We start from the raw sequence: 25,010 nt of genomic DNA, 5'->3' as shown, positions 1-25,010 counted from the left end.
GAGATGCCACTGTTTTATTCATCTGACTCGTCTACGGGGCAGTTATGGTGGATTCCCGGGAAATCTGCCTGGAAACAAACGGCCAGGCTAATGTATACCTACGTATTATTTCATAGGCAAGGCAAATGTATACCTTTTTTTTTTTCATTTTTAGATTGATGCCGACAAATTCTACCTAGCAACACATGTGCCTGTTTTTTATTGGCCTATGGACAGAGCCGTATGTCTATCCTTTCAAGGTCCAGTGGGGCAGTTTATGGTATTGGTAATGGTAATGGTTTTATTTCATTTCAACATGCATCAGATTACAATTGAATGCATCACATAATCAGTTCACAGTTTCACATGTCCAAAAGGAGTAGGAAGAAGCAAAGCTTATTAAATCCTACTCCTCCTTCTGGTACTTTTACAATCACTAACTGTTACATTTGTTCACTTCCTGCTTTCTTATTTAATTTAATTTAATTTAATTTAATTTAATTTAATTTTATTTTATTTTATTTTATTTTATTTTATTTTATTTTATTTTATTTTATTTTATTTTATTTTATTTTATTTTATTTTATTTTATTTTATTTTATTTTATTTTATTTTATTTTATTTTATTTTATTTTATTTTATTTAGTTTGGAGTGAGTTCTATGAACAACAAGTAGCGGGGAAAATGTATGTCTCTCTTTTTTTATTTGCACCCTGTGTATTCTGCCTGGCAACAAGTGTCCAGGCAAACCTCAGCTGGTTTTACTGGCCTATGGGGCAGTTATGATCGAGCCCAGTGAATTCCACCAAGCCAACATGACTAAAAAGAACACGAAGCTCACATGCAGGCTGTTCTTTTCTTGAAATATACCACACAGTATGACTTCTTAGCATGTCTATTGGTTGGTATTATTCAATTAACAACAATTAAAAATCATTGAACTTGTCAGTACAGTGCATGGAAAAGGCTGGGCAGCCCTTTGCTTTGTTAGTGGTATTTTTTGTTCACTCAGGTAGACGTCACCTCCTGTTAGTCGTCGGGGAGGTAAATGGCTCAAGCACTGACAGTAATTTCTGCTCTTTATATTGCTACTTATCGGCCCTCATGTATGCCGTGTGTTGCTAAGTCGATGGCCATTCATCAGTCCAAGACGTTGGCCAATTCATCAAGCTCCCCCTTCCTCGCCAACATGTCCCACCTGGCTGCAAACGTTTTCATTTTAATGCGTGACCACAAATGTAATTTGTGCATTTAATAAAAGCGGCATTTTGGCAGGAGTGAAGTGGGCTATTATTCTGTCACTCATACGGAATGTGCGAAGGCCTGATGCCGGAACGCTCTTTCAAGGGCAGCGGCGTCGGTCGCGGAGCTTGGTTGGGCTTGTCACGTGTCTTCAAAGCACATCAATTCAAAGAGGACTCAAAGGCAGAGGATGCAAATGAGAATTTAAGTGGCGTGCAGGACCGACTTGCACATGAACTCCAGGAAAGGAGAAATGCCAAGTGTGAGACACGCACGGCGGATCGTGTGTAACACGACAGTGTGCTTTCATGTATTCTACTGCAAGTTGTGCAGTACTGCAACAAAATAAATACATTTCATTTCGGGTTAAATACCCGTCTACAAAATAAAAAGGCTTCTAAGTTCCTCCTCCACTTGTGTTGCATGGCTCTCAGCAGATTGTTGTGTCGGCTAAAACAATCATTCAAGGTTGCAGTGATGGATGAGCGTGTCTGCTCTGATAGCGCAAGGTCATGTGCGTCGGCCCCCGGCCCCCGGCCCCCGGCCCCCGGCTTGCCTTCGCTATCTAGCACGCAGCAGGGGTAAAGCTGTTGGCACGCCACGATGCTACAACGCATTTTTTTCCCATCTCCCCCTTTGCCGTCCATGTCAGAGTTTAATGGATGCTTTAGTTTGCTGTGAGGGACGTTTAAGAGCAACACGTACAACGGATAGCTTATTTCTTATTTTCAGTCTCAGTATGAAAGTGATTGATTCGTGGGCAAAATGAACACATATGTCCGTATCAATCCCTGGAAAGTCCGGTTTAACCTCCAGTTATGGGATATACGTATGATGTCATTAATTTGTTAAAGGGGACCTGTGATACTTTTACCGCGTTTCCGAGTTCTGAAATGTAGTTAAACAATGTAGTTATTCTCGTGTTAAACAATGTCAAAGTTTGAAGTTTGGACGTGAGAAATTTGAGATGGCGCCGAACGCTTGGTTTCAGAGAGTTTTTTCTAACACTGGTTCCCTGTGATGTCACAAGAAGCCGGGCTTCCTTATATGGGCATGAGCTATAGGCCAGATACACCCTAGGACTGCCCTCCCTACATCTCTGGTTCGCTGTGTTTACAGTTGTTAGCTATGGCTCCTGGGGGGGCAAGCTCAGGCAGAAGTGGTTGGAGTTGGTGATTCCTAGCAAGAGACAAATATTTGTCATATTTGTCATCTGTCAACAGCATTTCACACAGGACTGTTTTGTGAGTATGAATGTGAAATATCCACCAATCTGTTGCTGAACTATGGCATGGTATGCGTGTGCATGCGTTTTGCTGCTGTGAGTCCTCGGAGGCGGGGGCAAGCCGTTTTGGAAATCCAAGGAATAGATGCAGATTCTGGAAGATCTATAACGTTTTCTGTGCAGGTTATTGTGTGTAGCTGCTCTATAGAAGTCGACAACTCTAAACAAATTGCATAATAGATCTCCTTTAACAATTTGTTAACAACGTTTTAAGTGTTAAACCTTTTAAAGGTAAACCTTACCCACAAAAAATACAAAACATTTCACCAATCTAGCAAAATATGCGTTATTTCAGGGGTCTCAAACACGTGGCCCGAGGGCCAAATGTGGCCCGCAGGACACTAGTTTGAGGCCCCCGCCTTGATATAAAAGTTTAATGTTAGTGCGGCCCGCGCAAGTTTGATATGGATGCTGTATGGTATCATGTACCCAGAAAATATTATTACGTTTGATTCATGTTCATGTTAAAGGTTAAATAACTGTTAATAGTTATCCTCCCTATCCGTGTGGAAGTGGTAAGTTTTTGGCTATTTAAGTTTAAAGGAAATAACTTGGCGGCTACCGTTTAGGTTATTTGCACACGTGTGCATAGTTTGGAAAACAAATATTGAGGTTTCATTTATTTTATTACCACAGAGTAATGTTACCTTACTTCCAAGTAGACACTAGATGGCAGTAAAAGCACATTTTATGAAGGTTGTCAAATGATTTGCAAATTGTCAAATTGGGTTGAGTGGTTAGCGCGCAGACCTCACAGCTAGGAGACCAGGGTTCAATTCCACCCTCGGCCATCTCTGTGTGGAGTTTGCATGTTCTCCCCGTGCATGCGTGGGTTTTCTCCGGGTACTCCGGTTTCCTCCCACATTCCAAAAACATGCTAGGTTAATTGGCCACTCCAAATTGTCCATAGGTATGAATGTGAGTGTGAATGGTTGTTTGTCTATATGTGCCCTGGGATTGGCTGGCCACCAGTCCAGGGTGTACCCCGCCTCTCACCTGAAGACAGCTGGGATAGGCTCCAGCCCCTTGTGAGCATAAGTGGAAAATGAATGAATGAATGAATGTTGTTCTTTGTCTTTCTGCTTATTTAGACAATGCATACATGCAAAATAAAGATGTGATGTTCGGAGTGTCTGTGAATGCATCTTGAGAACGAGGTGGAGTGTTGTTCCAGGGTAAACTCAGAGACGTGTCAGAACATTAAAATCACACTTTAAAACCGTGTTATTATCAGCAACGAGAGGTTGTGTTCAAAGACATCGCGTAACTTAATATCAGTTTACTTGTTTTTAGTGTATTTTCCGGCATATGTAGTAAATTGTACATTCAAAATAATAGTTATAAGAATATCCACTTCATGTTTATTTACACAGCCCGATTTAAAATACTATTAAGAAACTGATAATATCTATTTATTTGTCTGTGCTGTACAGACTCAACTCAAAGCCCAAACACAATAAATGAACAAAATGAAGAGCAGTGAAGCATATGAAGCATAGAAGCATATGAAGCATAGAAGCATATGAAGCATAGAAGCATATGAAGCATAGAAGCATAGAAGCATAGAAGCATATGAAGCATATCCATGAGTGAAAATTGCATGGTGAGAACAACAAATGTATACATGATGGCATGTCTGCACTAATATTCCAAGTCCTCCCTGCCTCTCCCCCCAACATGTTCACAGCGCCCTCCCCACTATATGAGAATCACTGATCCACACACACACACACACACACACACACGATAATGCTGTTTTTGTGTTGTTCAGAGTGTCCCTGAATGCATCTCGCATTCTTGTAATGACAATGAGGAAGTGTTGTTCCCAGGATGAACCGACTAGAGACGTGTGTGAGTTGGAGGTTGGAGATACATAAAGTATAAAGTACATATATGGTGTTGGAATTGTACTACTGTTGATGTATTTAGGTCAGAATAAAGTTATAAAACAGACAGATAACAGACTTTGGGTGACTGTGGGGACGCCCCATTGTACTTCGAGGCACGATGGGAAAAACTACAGGGAAGAAGTACATTTGAAACACTTCTATGCTAGGACTACGTTATGCTAGCCATAGCATTTCAGTATGTGGAATCAAACTATGGAATGGATTGAGTAAGGAAATCAAACAATGCACAACGATGAGCCAATTCAAGAAACAATACAAGCAGTTGATGTTTGCTAAATACAAGGATGAAGAGTCTTGAACCAGTCATGATGTGCTATATATATCACTATATTGACACGCACTATGGTACCCATTATGGCATTGGATGCTCATACAGTGAAGAAAATAAGTATTTGAACACCCTGCTATTTTGCTATTTCTCCCACTTAGAAATCATGGAGGGGTCTGAAATTTTCATCGTAGGTGCATGTCCACTGTGAGAGAGATAAACTAAAAAGAAAAATCCAGAAATCACAATGCATGATTTTTTAACAATTTATTTGTGTGATACAGCTGCAAATAAGTATTTGAACACCTGAGAAAATGAATGTTAATATTTGGTACAGTAGCCTTTGTTTGCTATTACAGAGGTCAAACGTTTCCTGTAGTTTTTCACCAGGTTTGCACACACTGCAGGAGGGATCTTGGCCCACTCCTCCACACAGATCTTCTCTAGATCAGTCAGGTTTCTGGGCTGTCGCTGAGAAACACGGAGTTTGAGCTCCCTCCAAAGATTTTCGATTGGGTTCAGGTCTGGAGACTGGCTGGGCCATGCTAGAACCTTGATATGCTTCTTACGGAGCCACTCCTTGGTTTTCCTGGCTGTGTGCTTCGGGTCGTTGTCGTGTTGGAAGACCCAGCCACGACCCATCTTCAATGCTCTGACAGAGGGAAGGAGGTTGTTCCCCAAAATCTCACAATACACGGCCCCAGTCATCCTCTCTTTAATGCAGTGCACTCGTCCTGTCCCATGTGCAGAAAAACACCCCCAAAGCATGATGCTACCACCCCCATGCTTCACAGTAGGGATGGTGTTCTTCGGATTGTACTCTTCATTCTTCTTCCTCCAAACACGCTTATTGGAATTATGACCAAAAAGTTCTATTTTGGTCTCATCTGACCATAAAACTTTCTCCCATGACTCCTCTGTATCATCCAAATGGTCATATGCAAACTTAAGACGGGCCTTGACATGTGCTGGTTTAAGCAGGGGAACCTTTCGTGCCATGCATGATTTCACATCATGACGTCTTAGTGTATTACCTACAGTAACCTTGGAAACGGTGGTCCCAGCTCTTTTCAGGTCATTGACCAAGTCCTGTCGTGTAGTTCTGGGCTGATTCCTCACCTTTCTTAGAATCATTGAGACCCCACGAGGTGATATCTTGCATGGGGCTCCACTCCGATTGAGATTGACCGTCATGTTTAGCTTCTTCCATTTTCTAATGATAGCTCCAACAGTGGACCTTTTTTCACCAAGCTGCTTGGTAATTGCTCCGTAGCCCTTTCCAGCCTTGTGGAGGTGTACAATTTTGTCTCTGGTGTCTTTGGACAGCTCTTTGGTCTTCGCCATGTTACAAGTTAAAGTCTTACTGATTGTATGGGGTGGACAGGTGTCTTTATGCAGCTAACGACCTCAAACAGGTGCATCTGATTCAGGATGATACATGGAGTGCAGGTGGACTTCTAATGGGCAGACTAACAGGTCTTTCAGGGTCAGAATTCTAGATGATACACAGGTGTTCAAATACTTATTTGCAGCTGTATCACACAAATAAATTGTTAAAAAATCATGCATTGTGATTTCTGGATTTTTCTTTTTAGTTTATCTCTCTCACAGTGGACATGCACCTACGATGAAAATTTCAGACCCCTCCATGATTTCTAAGTGGGAGAAATAGCAAAATAGCAGGGTGTTCAAATACTTATTTTCTTCACTGTATCACCCAGTACTTTGGTACGGGACAAAAAAAAATAAAATAAAATTAAAAAATAACAAAAACTTAACTTAATAAATAAATAATACAAACAATATATATGTATACATATAACAAAATAAAAATAAAAATAAAAATAAAAATAAAAATAAAAATAAAAATAAAAATAAAAATAAAAATAAAAATAAAAATAAAAATAAAAATAAAAATAAAAATAAACTATATTAGGAAAGCAGGAAGTGAACAACTGTAACAGTTAGTGATTGTAAAAGTACCAGATGGAGGGGTAGGATTTAATAAGCTTTGCTTCTTCCTACTCCTTTTGGACATGTGGAACTGTGAAATGATTATGGGATGCATTCAATTGTAATCTGATGCATGTTCAAATGAAATAAAACCATTACCACTACAATTGAGAGTGCGTCTGCCAAAATAACAGAGAAGATGATTATTCTGGTGCGCATGTGTTAATTACGCAATTACTCATTAGTTTTAGCATATTGCTTTTGACAGCGCTACAAAAAATGACATTATAATAAACTAAATATTTATCTTATAGGTTTTACAAGTTTTACAAAGCATCGATCAAGCTAGACAATTAAAAAGAAGCAAAAGAATATAAAAACAGTATTATACATAACTTCAGCTGCAGTGTCAGCTTTGAAAGCGTCTATTCAGAAAAAAAATATCCCCTCTGTATGTGGACGAATTGTATCAACCGCTGCGGCTCGCCGATGTAAAAATAAAGACCATTATTATGATTAAATCATTGTCCCCCGCTATGAGATGGTATATTGCATTTAAAATTGTTTGCTTTTGTCATGCTGGTTTTATTGTTGGGTTTATTAGGAGCACAGCTGGAATAAAGGATGTTACCGTACAGTGGAAATAGTTCAGCCACATCAGTAGCAATAAAGGACGTGATTTAATAGTGCTTCTCGTACTTTTGGCAACATTTGCTAACTTTGTGTGGTTGCTGTAGTAATAATAGCCAGCAGTAAAAGAGATGCAAAATGGAGTCATGAGTGTAGCATTAGGAGTAAATGTTGTCAAGTAAAAAAGTAGCAGTAGCCTTTTGTGTCAAGTGTTGGATTGCTTAAAAAAATATCAAAAGGGTGGACTTCGGCCGTGTGACCAATCACAGCAGAGTGGGCGTGCCCGGAGGCGGGTCGTTGGTGTAATAAATAAAAACAGACCATTTGGCAGGAAGCACAAATCAAAGGAAATACAGCTGGAATAGGTGCAGATTCTGGAAGATCTAGAAAGCTTTCTGTGCTGGTTATTGTGTGTAGCTGCTCTATAGGAGTCCACAACTCATTACAAAGGGTTGATAAGTTAGCATAATAGGTCCCATTTAATACGTTTTTCCAAAAGATGTGCCGCAAGGCATGCTGGGAACTCAAAAGCACTGTGCAAGAGGAAGCGCTCCCAGGTTTATGGCAGCCAGGAGGAGTCAAATATGTTTTTATCTACATAAAGGGGATTTTATGTTTTTTTTATTGTACAATATGCCCAAATAATTCCCTATTTTGGGCCTCCTGACAGTCAGAGGACCTTGGAATTTTCCTAACTTCCCCCCTTATACAGCACCCCTGGTCAATAGCACTCATTATTAAAAAAGATACACTTCATCTATGTGATCGGTATTGGCCGATTTCACTCATGGATGGTCGGTATCCGGAACGACAGCATCGGAGCATCCCTACTTAAAACCGTTGCGGAATGCTTGATGCAACACAGCCTCAACCAGACTTTACCTCCCCTCCAGCAGCCTCCAGGTAAGATGGGTTTGAGACCCCTGTTGTTGAGGATTACATCAGCTATTTCATCCAATTTCTTTGCAGTGACAATATTTTCTGTAGGTTTCTCAATTACATTAAAAAATGAAGATCTACTGTATATGTGCCTTTGCTTACTGTCTTTTTCATTACATTGGAATAATCGGTAAATGAATCATTGTGTTGCAGGCATGTGTTTGGCCAGCTATGTGGGGGGGGGGGTAGAGCGTGACCTGTGAACCAGGAAGTGCGGGGATCTCGTGGGTGTGCTGTGCTCTCGTTGCCGAAGTAACCTGGAAATAAAGTTGACTGGAAGCAGCAGGCAACCGTGTTTCTTTCTCTGCCGAAGTCAGGCCGCCCCTTAACCACGTTTTGGGGCTGAAAATACAGACAGTTAACAATCGCATCATCTGATCAATGCCTTCTACTGTCGCTAATTTCAATACTTTTGGCTCCCTCTGGTGGCCAAACTCCCACATTCCACAAGCACGTCATGTACTATGCACGTTATGTTTGTACCATGTTATATACTGTATGTTATGTTTTAAAAACCTCACAAACACCTTTAAAAGAGCTTACTTACAAAAGTTTCTGTTTTGTTCTAACCTTAAATCACTCATTGAGAGAGTTTGTGAGGCTAAGGTCACTATGAACTGTGCCATGACTAACAGCTAACTGCTAACTAACGTGTGCCGTGTGGCACCATGTTTTTGTTAGCGTCAAATGTTTCAATGTTTACCCAAATGTGCTGCCGAAACACAGACCGTAGTCACACAGCATCCAGTATTTGTTCCTCACCGGTGGTGTTTCTGGCCACATTAATTCTCCTTAAGTGAGGCGATGACACAAAGATCTGTGTGGTCCTTTGCTGTTATGCTTGTTGTCCAAGAGGGATTCAGAGGTGGGGGTATTTTCATAGTTTTACTGCCAAGAACTGCAGTAATGTTTTCACTACTTACTTGATGGCACTCAGCGGGAGGGTTTTATCACCAAAAAAATAAAGTAGAAACAACTTTTAACGGCTTTCATTGCTTTTTCACCACATGTCTGAGGGTGCCACTCGATTTTTATCTATATAAATATAAATAGTAATGGTAATGTAGCGGTTAGCTGGACATTTCTAACATAAAGACGCAATGACACATTAGCATAGACTATGACGAAGATTTTGAAAGTATTGGTTTTCATAATAACACATTTTTAGACTGATATCGGTACCGATAATTATCGGACATCCCTAGCGTCGATGCTAGTTTCCATTAGCTCACATTTGTTAGCTTCTTGCTGTTGAACATCCACGTTAGCCCAATCTATGCTAAAGCTAAACATTGTATACATTAAACACACTGGCTTTTGCTTTCCTTTTAAATTCAACATTCAATATTTTAAAAACACAACAACAATAATAGAAAAAAATATGCAGTATTTTTACAAGAATAAAGTCAAAATATCAAGAAATAAAACTTGTAATATAAAGATAGTTAATTTTACAAGAACAACATAATATTATGAGGGATATTAAAAATATATTATTATTAAATATTATATTATTAAATATTAAATATAAAAAACAGATGAAACAATATCTTAAAATATATATTTTTAAAAGATTTTACTTTTTAAAAGTTGTAATATTATGAGACAAACTAAACAACAAATAAAGTAGTACATTTTGGAAAATTAGGTTAAAGGAAAACTTTAAATATTCATTCATTCATTAATTTTCTTCCGCTTATCCTCACGAGGGTCATGGGGGGTGCTGGAGCCTATCCCAGCTGTCTTCGGGCAAGAGGTGGGGTACACCCTGGACTGGTGGCCAGCCAATCACAGGGCACCTATAGACAAACAACCATTCACTTCTAATATTATGGGACTAAAATAAAAAATATTATGGGAATACAGTCATAATTGCGAGAACAAAATTAGAAGAAAATAGTTGAAAAATTAAAATAAAAACAGCGGAAATGGAAAAAGCAGCAGTAATAAAATAAAATAAATAAAATAATAAAAGTAAAAAAGTAATGAGTAGGCCTGTCACGGTGATCAATAAATCAATTGAACCGAGTAAAATGAAGGTGTATATGCAAATGAGCCGAGATCTGCATTGACACACAAGTACGTTGTTTTCTAATATTATGGGAATAAAGTCCTAATATTAATAAAATAGAATTGGTAGCATCCAACAGCCCCTTCAGAATCCTAATAACCAGGAAGTCGCCTGTCAGCTGATACGCAGCTGTACACAGAAACTACAAACATGGCATTAAACATTATTTTTCATCACTTTGATATCAATTAGGCCTTGGCGGAGGTCTGAGAGCACGGAACACTTCAAGACTAGAAGCTACGTATATCACATATTAGCATGTGTTATCACTCTGTTGCTGAGAACATGACTCTCAAACCACAGCAGCCCAACAGCTGAGTGTGTGTGTGTGTGTGTGTGTGTGTGGAGTGTGTGTGCGGTATTCAGTGGGTGGTATTCAGACAAGAGCTCAAGTGCGCTGACTCGTGTCCACCGAGTCGTTACGTTCAAACACTTCAAGAGAACATCTGCTCCCTCTGTCGTCCTCTCGCCACTAAATGCTAAATGAACTCCTCTGCGCCCTTTTCTCCAGTCTGCATTCGCAGGAATGTGGAAGGAGAGTCAGGGTGTGTGACATTCAAATGAAACGGGTCAACGACATAGCAGAGCGCTAACTGCATTTTCCAGTCGTTTTGTCGTTGGTCGACGCCGCAGCTTGTCTGCAGCTGCTGCACTGAAACATCTCAACTTTCATTATTTCTTATTTTCTTTCAAGTCAACTTTTTTTGCTTTAGCATTTGTTTTTTAATATGACTCATTGTTATTGGGGCGGCACGGCGTTCTAGTGGTTAGCGCGCTGACCTCACAGCTGGGAGACCAGGGTTCAATTCCACCCTCGGCCATCTCTGTGTGGAGTTTGCATGTTCTCCCCGTGCATGCGTGGGTTTTCTCCGGGTACTCCGGTTTCCTCCCACATTCCAAAAACATGCTAGGTTAATTAGCCACTCCAAATATATCCCATATATCTTTGCTCCAATAAGGTTTATTCATTCATTCATTCATTCATTTGCTACCGCTGATCCTCATGGGGGTTCTGAGGGGTGCTGGAGTACTGTCAACTCAACATCCAGTGCGACTGTTGTGTCAGGAAATGAGGTTTACCGTCGTCCATCCTCACCGCCATACTGGTTGGCACCCGTTACAGAAGCAGAAGTCTCCCCATATCTCGATGTATTCCAAATACGGGTGCGCCCCATCACGGAGTGCCAGTAAATCAAAGCTTTTTCTCTGCGTTTGGTCGCAAAAACGTCTTAGCAGGCCCACAGCTGCCATAGCAGGCTACTTAAAGACTTATTTATGCTCCCCGCCTGGCTGCACTTTCCCCTCCCAACACGGACCATTAATCTGGGAGGAGCTGACTCATGAGGGGGGGGGCATTCTACCACACACACTTTATCACTGCTGGGATATGGAGCGCGAGGCAAAGGAGCACTTAAACATGCATGGTCACAATGGTGGAGGGTAAAAGTCATGCAAGTACATGTGAAAGTACATGTGATCAATAGTTTAGAAGAACAGCAAAGTGAGACTCATTTACAATTCGTGCAATCAAGTAAGACTTTGGTAATGGTAGTGAATGCATCAGATTACCATTGAATGCATCACATAATCACTTCCCAGTTCCACATGTCCAAAAGGAGTAGGAAGAAGCAAAGCTTATTAAATCCTACCCCTCCATCTGGTACTTTTACAATCACTAACTGTTACATTTGTTCACTTCCTGCTTTCCATAATACAGTTTAAGGTTATTTTTTGTATTTTTTTATTTATTTTTTTTTTTTTTTCAATAATGCACCTTGTACCAAAGTACTGGGTGATATGAGCATCCAATGCCATAATGTGTACCATAGTAAGTGTCAATATAGTGATATATATAGCACATCATGACTGGTTCAAGACTCTTTGTAATTGGTTTCTTTTTAATTGTGGTAATTGTTTTTAATTAAAAAATGTAAATTTAATTACAAATAAATGAATTTCAAAATAACACTGTGTTGCATGTCCTTGCAGGAAAAGTGCTCTACAAATCAAGGTGATTTGATCCTGTTGAAAAACCGTTGAAAAAAGGTTACCACACAGACCAGGGCCCTGAGTCATGAAGGATGCCCACTGCAACATCTGCATGTAACCGGTCACCGTTTGACGACCCTGCACCATCTCTCATGCCAGTAAAGTCGGAATCTAAACCATCAAGGTTACATTTTCTTTCCAATGTCCCATGTTTGATGCTCCTTGTCAAAGTCTAAACGGGCGCTTTTGTGGCTTTGAAGGAGACAAGGTCTTTGAATTTTTTGTTTTTGAAACCCATTTTTCCCGCAAATGCTGTCCGATGGTTATTGCACTGCGGTCGGCGCCAGTGAGTCGAGGACCGCCCTGTGCCTTAACGGACAGGCAATTGGATCCTCCGGCTCAGCACAGGTGTGATGTTTTTTGAGTTTTTTGTTCCGTAATGCTCAGGATCTTTCCAAAAATGTAGAACGTCTTACTACGTCTAACCTCAACAGCAATGGCACATGTCATACGAGTTAACTTTGCTAACAAGTGACAATACGGTGATGCTATTAAGTTGATCTAAAGTCCATTTCGTTTTCTGTTTTCATGAATATAAATATTGAATTCACATTTTGAAGACAAACCCGGGACCTGGGAGAGCCATAAATGACGGCACAAACCCACAATAGTCTGGAAATAAACACCCACGTCGACACTCGCAAAATGTGTCCATTTTATCGGTGAGTGTTCACCCACATTTTTCCACTCTTGCTTTATTTATTTGCCGACCATGGTGCGTTCACTCCACACCGTCTTTTGTGGCTCTGTGAGATTTCTGGGAAAACACAGCAGTCCTTGCTTAATCATCAATGGGCCATCACAGAGAGGAGCCATCATTTGTGTGTGGTCCTCCATGCTGCTGGAAAACAACTGTTCGTCTTGCGCTCGCCTAGAGGTGGCGGTCTCGTAGTCTTCATGGTTGTCTATGTAAGAGGGTCATTTTTGACGTCATCGTTAAGCTAATGGGGGGTGTAAGACAACATGTCTTTGTCTCACGTTGGACATCCAGGTGTGTTTTTACTACCTTTTAGCCTACAAGTGTAGGAGACACGCTCCACATGCTAAGCACACATTTTGAACTTAGTCGGAGTGGACATTTATCAAAGTTGGTGTGTTGGGAGACAGCCTTGTTGGGCTGAAACTGCCTTGGCCTGCACGTACAGCCATGATAAATTGGACAATGTGAGGATGCTTAAATGCGGGACCCATATCCTCAATGGCGCTATCCTGTGAGGAATGTGAGTTTAACTGTACGTGTGGCAAGTCTACAAAGAAATGCTCTTCTTACACCCGACAATATAGTCCATACCTTGGGTACACCTGCACCGTCTAACGACAGCCAATGACGTTTTGAGAGGTATTCATTTATTATTATGTTTATTATTAGTGAAGTCATTTGCTGTGCTATGCGACTGTACTGCAGTATACCGAGATGTCTTTCTAATAATATGCTTTTTTAAATGAAATGAGATACCATAAAACATCCTGAAATGTAATTACAGTATTTGCGTGACCAAAAAGCTGGCTACGCCCACGTTTGTATGTTAAGATGAATATTTCTCCATACATTTTTCTGCTGGCGTTTGATCATTTTAGGGTTTTTTTGTTTTGCTAGTAGAAGTTTTACATGTTTTGTTCCATCCTATTTCGGTGTCGTATGATCCCCATGTTCATCTCTTTCTCCCACTGGTGTGCCTTTTTCCACAAACGACTTTCTTCAGGTTTCTGACTTCCCTCTCACTTAACTTTTGAATAACACTATTATGATACATTTTGAATATAATACAACGACTTTGCACGATAGACCAATTTGTGGCAGCTCCAAGTTCTCTTTATACTCCCCAAATATAGTATGAATTACTTCTACCATAAAGCGAGGTAAAGTTAGCTTTGATGCTATTAACCCTTAGATGGACCCCACACTCTTCCATAAGTGGCTCAAAAATCACCCATACTAGAATCAATGCCTTTTTATGACAATTTTGCCATTTTGGTTAGGAATAAGTATGATATTCAGTATTATATTTAGGACCACACAAGAATGATTTCATCCAGCATCTGTAAACAAAAGAGTAATGGCCAACAATACATATAGTAATGTTAGCCAGCTAGTGTCAGCTAGTTATGAAGTAGGCTAATTTGTTATGAAAGACACATACACAATATTATATGAAGATAATACTTGTTGTATTAGCACTTTATGTGTCAAATCCTCTTCCACTTCTGATATAGTCTGTGTGCTCTACAGTTCATTTCTTCCTGTGCTGTTACAGAAATGCACTAAGCATAATTCTTAAATCAGTTCATGAATTTACTTAATCAATTATTTATTTAATTGAATCTTAAAAACGGGTTCAAAGGTTGTACATTATTATAATGAGCTGACAAATAAGTTCATTCATTTATTGTGTATGTTTTCGTTGTTCCCATGGCGGAACTAAAGATTCTTGTTTTGTGCTGCCAAGTGGCAGTATTAATTGAAGGACGAAGGAGGAAGTTGTAAACCAGGGGCCTCAAACACGCGGCCCGCGGGCCAAATGTGGCCCGCAGGACACTAGTTTGAGGCCCCTGCCTTGATATGAAAGTTTAATGTTAGTTTGATATGGATGCTGTATGGTATCATGTACCCAGAAAACATTATTACCTTTGATTCATGTTCATGTTAAAGGTTAAATAACTGTTAATAGTTATCCTCCCTATCCGTGTGGAAGTGGTAAGTTTTTGGCCTTTTAAGTTTAAAGGAAATAACTTGAAGGCTACCGTTTAGGTCGCTAGCTCTCTAGTTTGCGAGTTAGCATGTGTCTCAAGACCCTGCAGTTGCGCAATATGTTGTAAATAAAAAGAGTATAAATGTGACTATAGTCGTGTTTTGTCATGTCTACAGGGCTCTAATAATGCTTTGTTCATTTTAATATGAAAAAAATCATTTGTCTACCCACCAACTATATGTGCTTTCTTAAGTTTTTATTATTATTATTATTATATTTATTTATTACTGTTGATTGATTTTCTTTATTCTTGATTTGTTTATTTATTTTTCATATTATTTTGTGTAGAAAAATAAAAAGTAAGATATTTGAGAACAGTGGAATGTTTTATCAGAGCTTTTATTGTAGAAAATTGGAACCAAAGCGAAGTTTTTAAAAATTTTTTGTTTGTAATAAATGAGTTTTTTCTTTTTTTTTTTTTTTTGGGAAAACCTGATGCGGCCCAGCCTCGCCCAGACCCTAGCTCCAGTGGCCCCCAAGTAAATTGAGTTTGAGACCCCTGTTGTAAACGCACAGCACATCGTTTGTACGTACTATCTAAGTGTGAAGCTAACAGTCACACGGATTTCCAAGACTTTAAGGACTCCAACGATGTATATTTCTCCAAGTTGTTAATTAGTATTTCACGATATGAAGTTTCATTTGCATATTTTTGATATGACGGGATCATTTTGTATCCGGTTGAATGCAGTTCCTCACGGCGTGAAGGCAAGGATGTGTAAGAAACAAGCTGATGTATTAAACGTCCGTTTCAAGGAACCGACCTACCGACCTGTGTCTGATGTCGTGGAGAGAGCTCCAATGGGTAATATATTTGACACAAAATATTTAAAAGCCTAATTACTCATGAAAAGTGCACAGTAAGAGACAAGTATACAGGAAAGTGCATGAAAAGTGACAGACAGAAGAATGGTAGTATCAAACGGATGAAAGTAGCCAAGGCAGTTTATTTGCACAGCTGAGGACAAGCTGAAGCGCCTCAGTCTGACTCTTTCCCAGCTCATCACAGCGTCGCACCCCTCACATAAACACCTCAGCCAGCCACGTCATGGAGAGGACGACCAGAAGCAACAATTTACAGCCGAGGGGAGGGGAGGGACATTCTGGCCATTTTACTTCAACTAAGTGCTGCTTTTCTTTCCTGCGGTGATGATAATCTCTCCTGACATTTGGCACCAAAGTGCAGTCTTACTTGTCAAACCGTGATCACGCACTCATACGGTTTAATGGGCCGGGCTGTGCATGCTCACGCTGCATGGCGCTGCACGACACGGCTCATACGTGGTGTCACTGAGACGACGTGCAATCATGCCGTCCAGGGAAATGGATGCCAGCAATGAGCCCATGTCGTACAAAATGAAAAGGTTTCTTTGTTTTCATTCCAACGTGTCACCGTTTGAAGACTGACAAACATGAAATGATTTGACCTTTGGGCTAAACCAGGGGTGTCCAAAATGCAGGCTGGGGGCCCTTTCCGTGCCAAAACAACGATGCCTGTTGACGTTCATAGTTGGCAATCACAAAACTCTTGATCACAAACAATGTTTTTGTGTTTTGTAAATATTTCCCAGGAGACCCCAGTTCGATTCCAATAGCTAGTAAATATAACTAATTGTTATTGGTAAGATGTTTTTGTGAATTTGCTTTTTAAACACAGTGTATTTGTTTCGTATTAGTTTAAAAACACTTCACCTTAGTCCATGTATTACCACTTTCAAATACTCTTATCTTGTGTTTCTCTCATACTGAGTAGCAGTACTATTCCATTATTCCATTACATCGGCATCCACCCCAAACATCCAATATATCTTTGCTCCAATAAGGTTGATACAATATAAATTCATATATACACATTCGTTTGGCAATTGAATGTAATAAATTGGAAGGTTTACCTGGTTTGGGATATTTTTGACCCAACGAGTACTAAAATTGGGCCTCACAGCAAGGAGAGCCGAGTTCAATTCCACCCAGGTATGAATGTGAGTGTGAATGGTTGTTTGTCTATATGTGCCCTGTGATTGGCTGGCCACCAGTCCAGGTTGTACCCCGCCCGGCTCTCAACCGAAGACAGCTGGGATAGGCTCCAGCACCCCCGCGACATTCATTCATAATAAAATGAATGAATGAATATTAAGGACAGAAAATGAGTGAACGGCTGCCAGCGTACACGTAAACAGGAAGTCTCAGTCATCGCTGATGCTAAACATCCACAGAACGGCTCGCTCATGTCATGACGCCAAGGCCCGCTGACACAAGTCCGGCCTTCCCAGAAGCCGCCTTCCTCTGCTGTGGGATGGAGTGGAAACATCCGAGGTTGCGGCTCACCTCACCATTCTCCCGTAAAAGTCGAGTCAAAGCACCTGAGAAAATAAGCCGTCCTGTCCAAAGTGGAGTTAAAAATAGACGCCGTGGCCCTCCCTTGCTTCAGAGTCCAAACACATTAAAAAGTCTTTTTTTTTTAAGTCGAGTCAAATGACACCTGAACTTTTATAGTAGTGCTTATAAGAGAGATGGATTCTTTCATTAATGAGTTTGGACACTTTAAGAGCTGCTGCTGCTGCTGCTGTGATTGGCCGCCCGACAACTACTGGACAAGAACACTATTGCTTTCTTTGAGGAGGAAGTGGGTCAAATTGGGAGTTCAGCATGAGAAGTTTTAAGAAATCAGAAGCCATCAATGTGTTTTTTTTTAAATACATGAACTACTGACTGACAAATACCTTAGCTGTGTGTTATTTATTTAAAATTATAATTATTTGTGGTTTAATTATTGGCATTTTTTAAACTGTACCTGAATAAATGGCTATAAATAAATACAAGAGTCTACAGGTGGCGGTTAATGTATTGTTTAGTTTTGTTTGTTTGGTGATTAGCATGTTAGCAAGCAGGTTGATGAAAAAAATAACAATATTCCTTAAATATTCTGAAAATCCTACATACAAATGTAGACGTCTAGACTTCAGTTACTTTCACAAATGTATTGTTCCACTTTCCCTGCCTAAGAAAGCAAATGGTAGAGTCCAAGCTTACATTATTAGCCAAGAACCAGGAAGTAGCCTATTAGCTAACAAACACGCAAAGTTGCAACAAAAGCAGTGTTTGCTGTGGGTTTTTTAAAGTCTAGTTTGAAATGTTAATGTGAATTCTAAAATACAATTTAAAATAGTAAATAATACAGAAAACAAACTTTTTTGTTTGTCATTTTTCATTTTTGCCAGATAAAATGCTAAGCTAACTCGCTCCTAGCTGCATGGTGACATATTGAATAATGGTAATGTTCTTTTCATTCAATTCTGGCAACAATACAAAGTTTCTAAACGTCCAGACACTGTAAATCATCGTATGAAATGCTTTATCGGACACAGCGTCATGAAACGTCTTGTCAATGTGGTCAAGCACCTGCTAACGGATTTAAACCATTTTTTCTACCATGTGTCCATGCCGCCACAGCAAAGTGGTTGAGTGCTAATTACAGGGCTGGCTCACATATCGTGTGACATACAGTGACAGATTGTCTGTTTCAGAGCCATGCATCACAAAGAAGAAATATAATAACACGCAGAAAAGTTCCATCCTCCGTGCAAGTGCGTCATTTGGAATAATCACATCCAGGAATGGATTGAAGATCCCAATGGAGTGACTGAAGTCTGATGGATTTCATTTGACACACTCAGAAAAAGTTGGCTATCACTTTATATAAGGGTACTCTAATAAATACGTTTATGTAAAATGAAATTAAAAATGGCATTACAAACTATTGTCTATCATTAAGATACCGATACATGGACACTATGGATGTCTGATATTGGATTTTTTGCCGAAAACCAATATTGTCCAACTTTGAATTGCCAATATGTGTAACATGACATAGAATACAGCATTATTTTTAATTTTAATAATGTTTTTTATGATCGGGAAAAAAATCAGATATCAACTGATATTGGGCAATAATTATTCATTCATTCATTTTCTACCGCTTTTCCTCACGAGGGTCACGAGGGGCATGATGGAGCCTATCCCAGCTGTCTTCGGGCAAGAGGCGGGGTACACCCTGGACTGGTGGCCAGCCAATCCCAGGGCACATATAGACAAACAACCATTCACACTCACATTCATACCTATGGACAATTTGGAGTGGCCAATTAACCTAGCATGTTTTTGGAATGTGGGAGGAAACCGGAGTACCCGAAGAAAAAACATGCAAACTCCACACAGAGATGGCCGAGGGTGGAATTGAACCCTGGTCTCCCAGCTGTGAGGTCTGCGTGCTAACCACTCGGCAATACATTTTCAAATCCTTACAAGTCATAAGCAATGTTTAATGTTAGCAATGTTTAATAGCAGTTCATACAGTAAAATGGGCGCCCTGGGGATGTAGGAAGTGGGGTGATCCACAAGAGGGCGCTGTTCCACCGTGTTTTGGACTCCCGAGGCTCAACAGAGCTCTCTCTGAGTCAGTGTTGCCTACAAGAGAGCCTCAGTGTGACAAGTTTACACAAACCATCTGCAGACCTCCACACCACCATAAAAACGCTAATCACAAGCTCATAAAATGTGACTCCGGCACGTCTTTAAAACGCTGAGGTTGGTAACTGTGAATGTGGTTATTGATCTGTGAGTAATATCGTAAAACGTGGAATTGCTTCATGACTCCATGAGACGCCGTGAGCTTTATCAGTTACTTCCTGGCTAAAAATAGCATGTCAGTTGCTTCTTTGCTCTATGAGGAACCGCCTTGAATTCGTCCTCAGTGGGTTGCCGTCAGCTTTTTCATCATCCTCACGTCTCTCTCTAGCATTAGCTCCATCCGTTGCATCCTCACTCCATTGACTAGATTAGCTGCTGGCATCAGATCTGTCAGTTGCATTCTCACGCTATTCAATGGCATTGGTTTTCTGTTGCCCCTTGACTATTTTGAAGAGCATTAGCTTTACCATTTGCCTCCTCACTCTATTGACTAGTGCTGGTTTCTTGCTGGGAGGTCTGTTGCAACCTCACTCCATTGACTAGCATTACCTCTGTATGCTGCCTCCTCACTCCATTGACGAGCATCAACTCTGTATGCTGCCTCCTCACTCCATTGACGAACATCAACTCTGTATGCTGCCTCCTCACTCCATTGACTAGCATTACCTCTGTATGCTGCCTCCTCACTCCATTGACGAGCATCAACTCTGTATGCTGCCTCCTCACTCCATTGACTAGCATTACCTCTGTATGCTGCCTCCTCACTCCATTGACGAGCATCAACTCTGTATGTCGCCTCCTGACTCCATTGACAAGCATCAACTCTGGATGAGTTGCCTCCTCACTCCATTGACTAGCATTAACCCTGTATGTTGTCTCCTAACTCCATTGACGAGCATTAACTCTGTATATTGCCTCCTCACTCCATTGACGAGCATTACCTCTGTATGCTGCCTCCTCACTCCATTGACTAGCATTACCTCTGTATGCGTATGCTGCCTCCTCACTCCATTGACAAGCATTAACTCTGTATGCTGCCTCCTCACTCCATTGACGAGCATCAACTCTGTATGCTGCCTCCTCACTCCATTGACGAGCATTAACTCTGGATGTGTTGCCTCCTCACTCCATTGACTAGCATTAACTCTGTATATTGCCTCCTCACTCCATTGATGAGCATTAACTCTGTATGTTGCCTCCTCACTCCATTGACGAACATTAACTCTGTATGCTGCCTCCTCACTCCATTGACTAGCATTAACTCTGTATGTTGCCCCCTCACTCCATTGACTAGCATTAACTCTGTATGTTGCCCCCTCACTCCATTGACTAGCATTAACTCTGTATGTTGCCTCCTCACTCCATTGACGAGCATGAACTCTGTATGTTGCCTCCTCACTCCATAGACTAGCATTAGCTCTTTATGTTGCCTCCTAACTCTATTGACGAGCATCAACTCTATATGCTGCCTCCTCGCTCCATTGATGAGCATTACTCTGCATGTTGCCTCCTCACTCCATTGACTAGCATTACCCCTGTATGTTGCCTCCTCACTCCATTGATGAGCATTAACTCTGTATGCTGTTGCCTCACTCCATGGACTAGCATTAACTCTGTATGTTGCCTCCTCACTCCATTGACTAGCATTAACTCTGTATGTTGCCTCCTCACTCCATTGACGAGCATTAACTCTGTATGTTGCCTCCTCACTCCATAGACTAGCATTAGCTCTTTATGTTGCCTCCTAACTCTATTGACGAGCATCAACTCTATATGCTGCCTCCTCGCTCCATTGATGAGCATTACTCTGCATGTTGCCTCCTCACTCCATTGACTAGCATTACCCCTGTATGTTGCCTCCTCACTCCATTGATGAGCATTAACTCTGTATGCTGTTGCCTCACTCCATGGACTAGCATTAACTCTGTATGTTGCCTCCTCACTCCATTGACTAGCATTAACTCTGTATGTTGCCTCCTCACTCCATTACCTCTGCATGTTGTCGCCTCACTCTGACTACTAGTATTAGTTTTGTCATGCGTTCTCACTTCTTCAGATACAATTAGCTTTTTAGAATTAGCTTATTATAAACCATTTGCTTTGTCTGCTGCTTCCTCACTCCATTGACTAGAATTAGCTGTGTCTATTGTGTCCTCACTCCATTGACTAGAATTAGCTGTGTCTATTGTGTCCTCACTCCATTGACTAGAATTAGCTGTGTCTATTGTGTCCTCACTCCATTGACTAGAATTAGCTGTGTCTATTGTGTCCTCACGCCATTGACGAGCATTGGCTAGTTTATCGCCTCCTCGCTCTACTAGCTCGAGTTATGTCTGCTGCATCCTTGCTGCCTTGGCTGAGGTTAGCGCTGTCGATTGCTTTCTCGCTTTGTTAGACGTCCTGGTCGTTCAGATGTTCGAGTATATGATGACGACTGACAAGTTTTGTCAGCTGGATGTTTTCCCTTAAATCATCAAATAGACAAGTCATTCTAAACTACTTTGAAAATATGCGTTCTGTATTTAAAAGTCTATAGTTTCCACTTCGGCAGGGGAACTTGATGCCTTCCTCTGATCATTATCAGTGTTATTACTCCACGTGCTTATCTTTGGACTTGAATACTGCAATGGATTTGAGAAAAAAAAAAAAAGGAAATCTTGGAAATGTGTTGAAGCGTGACCTCAACATCTGCAAGCCGTAGGGCCGACCTCCTTCCCTCTTCCCCATTTTTTGCAGAAGAGAAGCCACAAGAGAGACGTTGACGGACAACCACCAGCGAGCTCCAAATTCATTCCAACAACAAGCTTACACATTACGGAGAAATCAAACTTGGTGGGCTATTATGATGGCTGATATACCACCCACTTTGTTCCCAGGCACAGCAGGAGGGATAAGAGGCCTAAAACCAAAAAGAGGCTCTTCTGGTGTAGCGTTAGGCCCCACCCCAAGAAGACGACGAAGAAGGGCCACTTGTCATGGGGGAGTGCGAGGCAGCTGGGGTTATCCTCAGAGACGCGGCGAGGTGAAGTGGGTGACCATGTTTGAGGTCCGGCCAGCTGTTATTGCCCCTAATGTCCACCAGATGTGCAGGAGCTCACTCCGCTAAGTCCTCGCACATGCTGGCGAAGGGGGGGGGGGGGGGGGGGGGAATCAAAGCACACACGCCGTACGTGCGCACACACACACGTACACAGCTGGCAAGGCGCTGTGTGCTGAAATCACTGTCATTAGCCATTTAGTCAAATGATAGAGGCAATTAAGATCATTCTTGAATTTTGGAGGGAGGCTGCCCACTTTTTGGAATTCCAGGCCCCCACATGTGCATGGTGTCTAAAATGAATGACACCTAAAAGTTGGGGGGGGGTTGTTTTTTTTACCTCTTTTGGGTATTTGACAGTTTAAGTCATTCAAATATATTTATATTTAGTTATTATAATTCTCACTTTATCTACATATTTATCTACAATGCACAACGATGAGCCAATTCAAGAAACAATACAAGCAGTTGATGTTTGCTAAATACAAGGATGAAGAGTCTTGAACCAGTCATGATGTGCTATATATATCACTATATTGACACGCACTATGGTACCCATTATGGCATTGGATGATCATATCACCCAGTACTTTGGTACGGGACAAGAATAAAATTAAAAAAAAAAAAAAAAAACTTAAACCATATTAGGAAAGCAGGAAGTGAACAAATGTAACAGTTAGTGATTGTAAAAGTACCAGATGGAGGGGTAGGATTTAATAAGCTTTGCTTCTTCCTACTCCTTTTGGACATGTGGAACTGGGAACTGATTATGGGATGCACTCAATTGTAATCTGATGCATGTTCAAATGAAATAAAACCATTACCATTACATATTTAGGATGAAAGTAAACATTGTGTCCCAAAAGAAGTGTAAAAAGAAAATACCGGGCAAGGGAAAGGTAGCACACTAGCAGGCCAACGTAAATCAAGTTTTTAATTCCAGGAGCAACTGAAAACAATCCCTACATAAGTGGGGACGGAAACAAAACAAAAACAATCCTCAACACCAGGATGCAAAAGAAACTAGTGAAACAAAACATTATATAATCCATGTTATATTTTTTATAATCCATTTACCACAAATGTCTATGTTAGTATCTTGTTGATTAGTTAGCATAACACTTTATAACACTTGAATTTCTTGAATTCAATAAACCAAAATGGAGCCACAGAAAGTTTAAAGTGCCATCATTTTGATTGATAATTTTGAGGTTCAAAAATGCGATTGAATTTAATTGAATTCAAGAAATAACTCGTGTGTGATGACATCTTAGGCAGGCTATATCCAGTAGCTGATTTCGGGTTGTGGTTTTGTAAATTAGCATGCTAGCTTCTTTGTTCAGCTAACGACATTTTGTCCTAAAAATGAAGAACTTAGTTGGACTCATGCAGTATTAATAAAAATGAGAAGACGCACACTGTATTGTGCGCTAACCGCAAAATGTATGTAAATTGTGGTCAAATTTTGCCGCAAAATCTCAATGTTAACTGAAAAACATGCTAACCGGGGCGGACCCTAACGGAGGTTCCATTGTATATGAATTTAGGAAGGTCGAGCACTGTTTTGTGCTCTGCTTGGGTTATTAATAACCAAAACACGTTTTGGGTATCAGTACTTTCGACAATGCTCAGTCAAAAAGGACCGTTATTGGAAGGTCGGCGTGAAGAAAACAGAGAGCCGCTTTGCTGCGATCACTCACAAGAGGCTTGAACCTTTTTTTTTTTCACGGCGCACCTCTCGCAGCTCGCTTACTTTGGATGGCGCTGCGTGGAAGGCAACATTAGATATAATGAAACATTGACGGGGGTTGGGCCCTATTTCCAGTCTCTGGTGTTTTACATGCTGATCCAATGCGTGAATTCAGAACAACACTCGGTTACCCATTTGGCATTGTTTTTCTCTTAAACACAAGCAAAAGGGAAGAAAAATCTTACAGTGAAAGAACAAGATGATTTAAACTGCTGAGCCATACCCGTCTATTCAACACGTAGCGTCAATCCAAAGCAGATATTGAAGACTTGAGCTTTTATGAGGAAGGTGTTGGCAGACTGACACCAAACGAGACCTCAATTATCGGCCAAGCTAAATAGTCCAAGCGCAAATAGCACGCCAGTCCAAAAATACCAAATAATATCTGGTCTATTTCAAACTCTGATGTCTTGGAAATTCATCTTGGAATAAGAGCTTATTATGACAGTTTGATTTGTGATATGATATAGTTCATTAAGGTTCACTTTTACAGTTGTTTTTTTTAATATTCATTTAAATTCCGCCATGTGAAATTGGAATAATTGCATAGATTTATAGCTGAGCATTGAGGAGTCTCAGTGCAACGTTTACTTTTTCCTACTTCATATTACCCGCAATATTTAAAGAGGAAACGACTATAAAAGCCACCAGCAACTACAGGGGAACGGATAAGGTTCAAT

Source organism: Doryrhamphus excisus, linkage group LG23 (genome assembly GCF_037039965.1).
Source record: "Doryrhamphus excisus strain RoL-2023G ecotype Guam linkage group LG23, RoL_Dexc_Guam_v1.1, whole genome shotgun sequence".
In the NCBI taxonomy this organism is placed as follows: Eukaryota; Metazoa; Chordata; class Actinopteri; order Syngnathiformes; family Syngnathidae; genus Doryrhamphus; species Doryrhamphus excisus.
The sequence above is the reverse complement of the archived record's forward strand: the minus strand, read 5'-3'. Positions refer to the sequence as shown.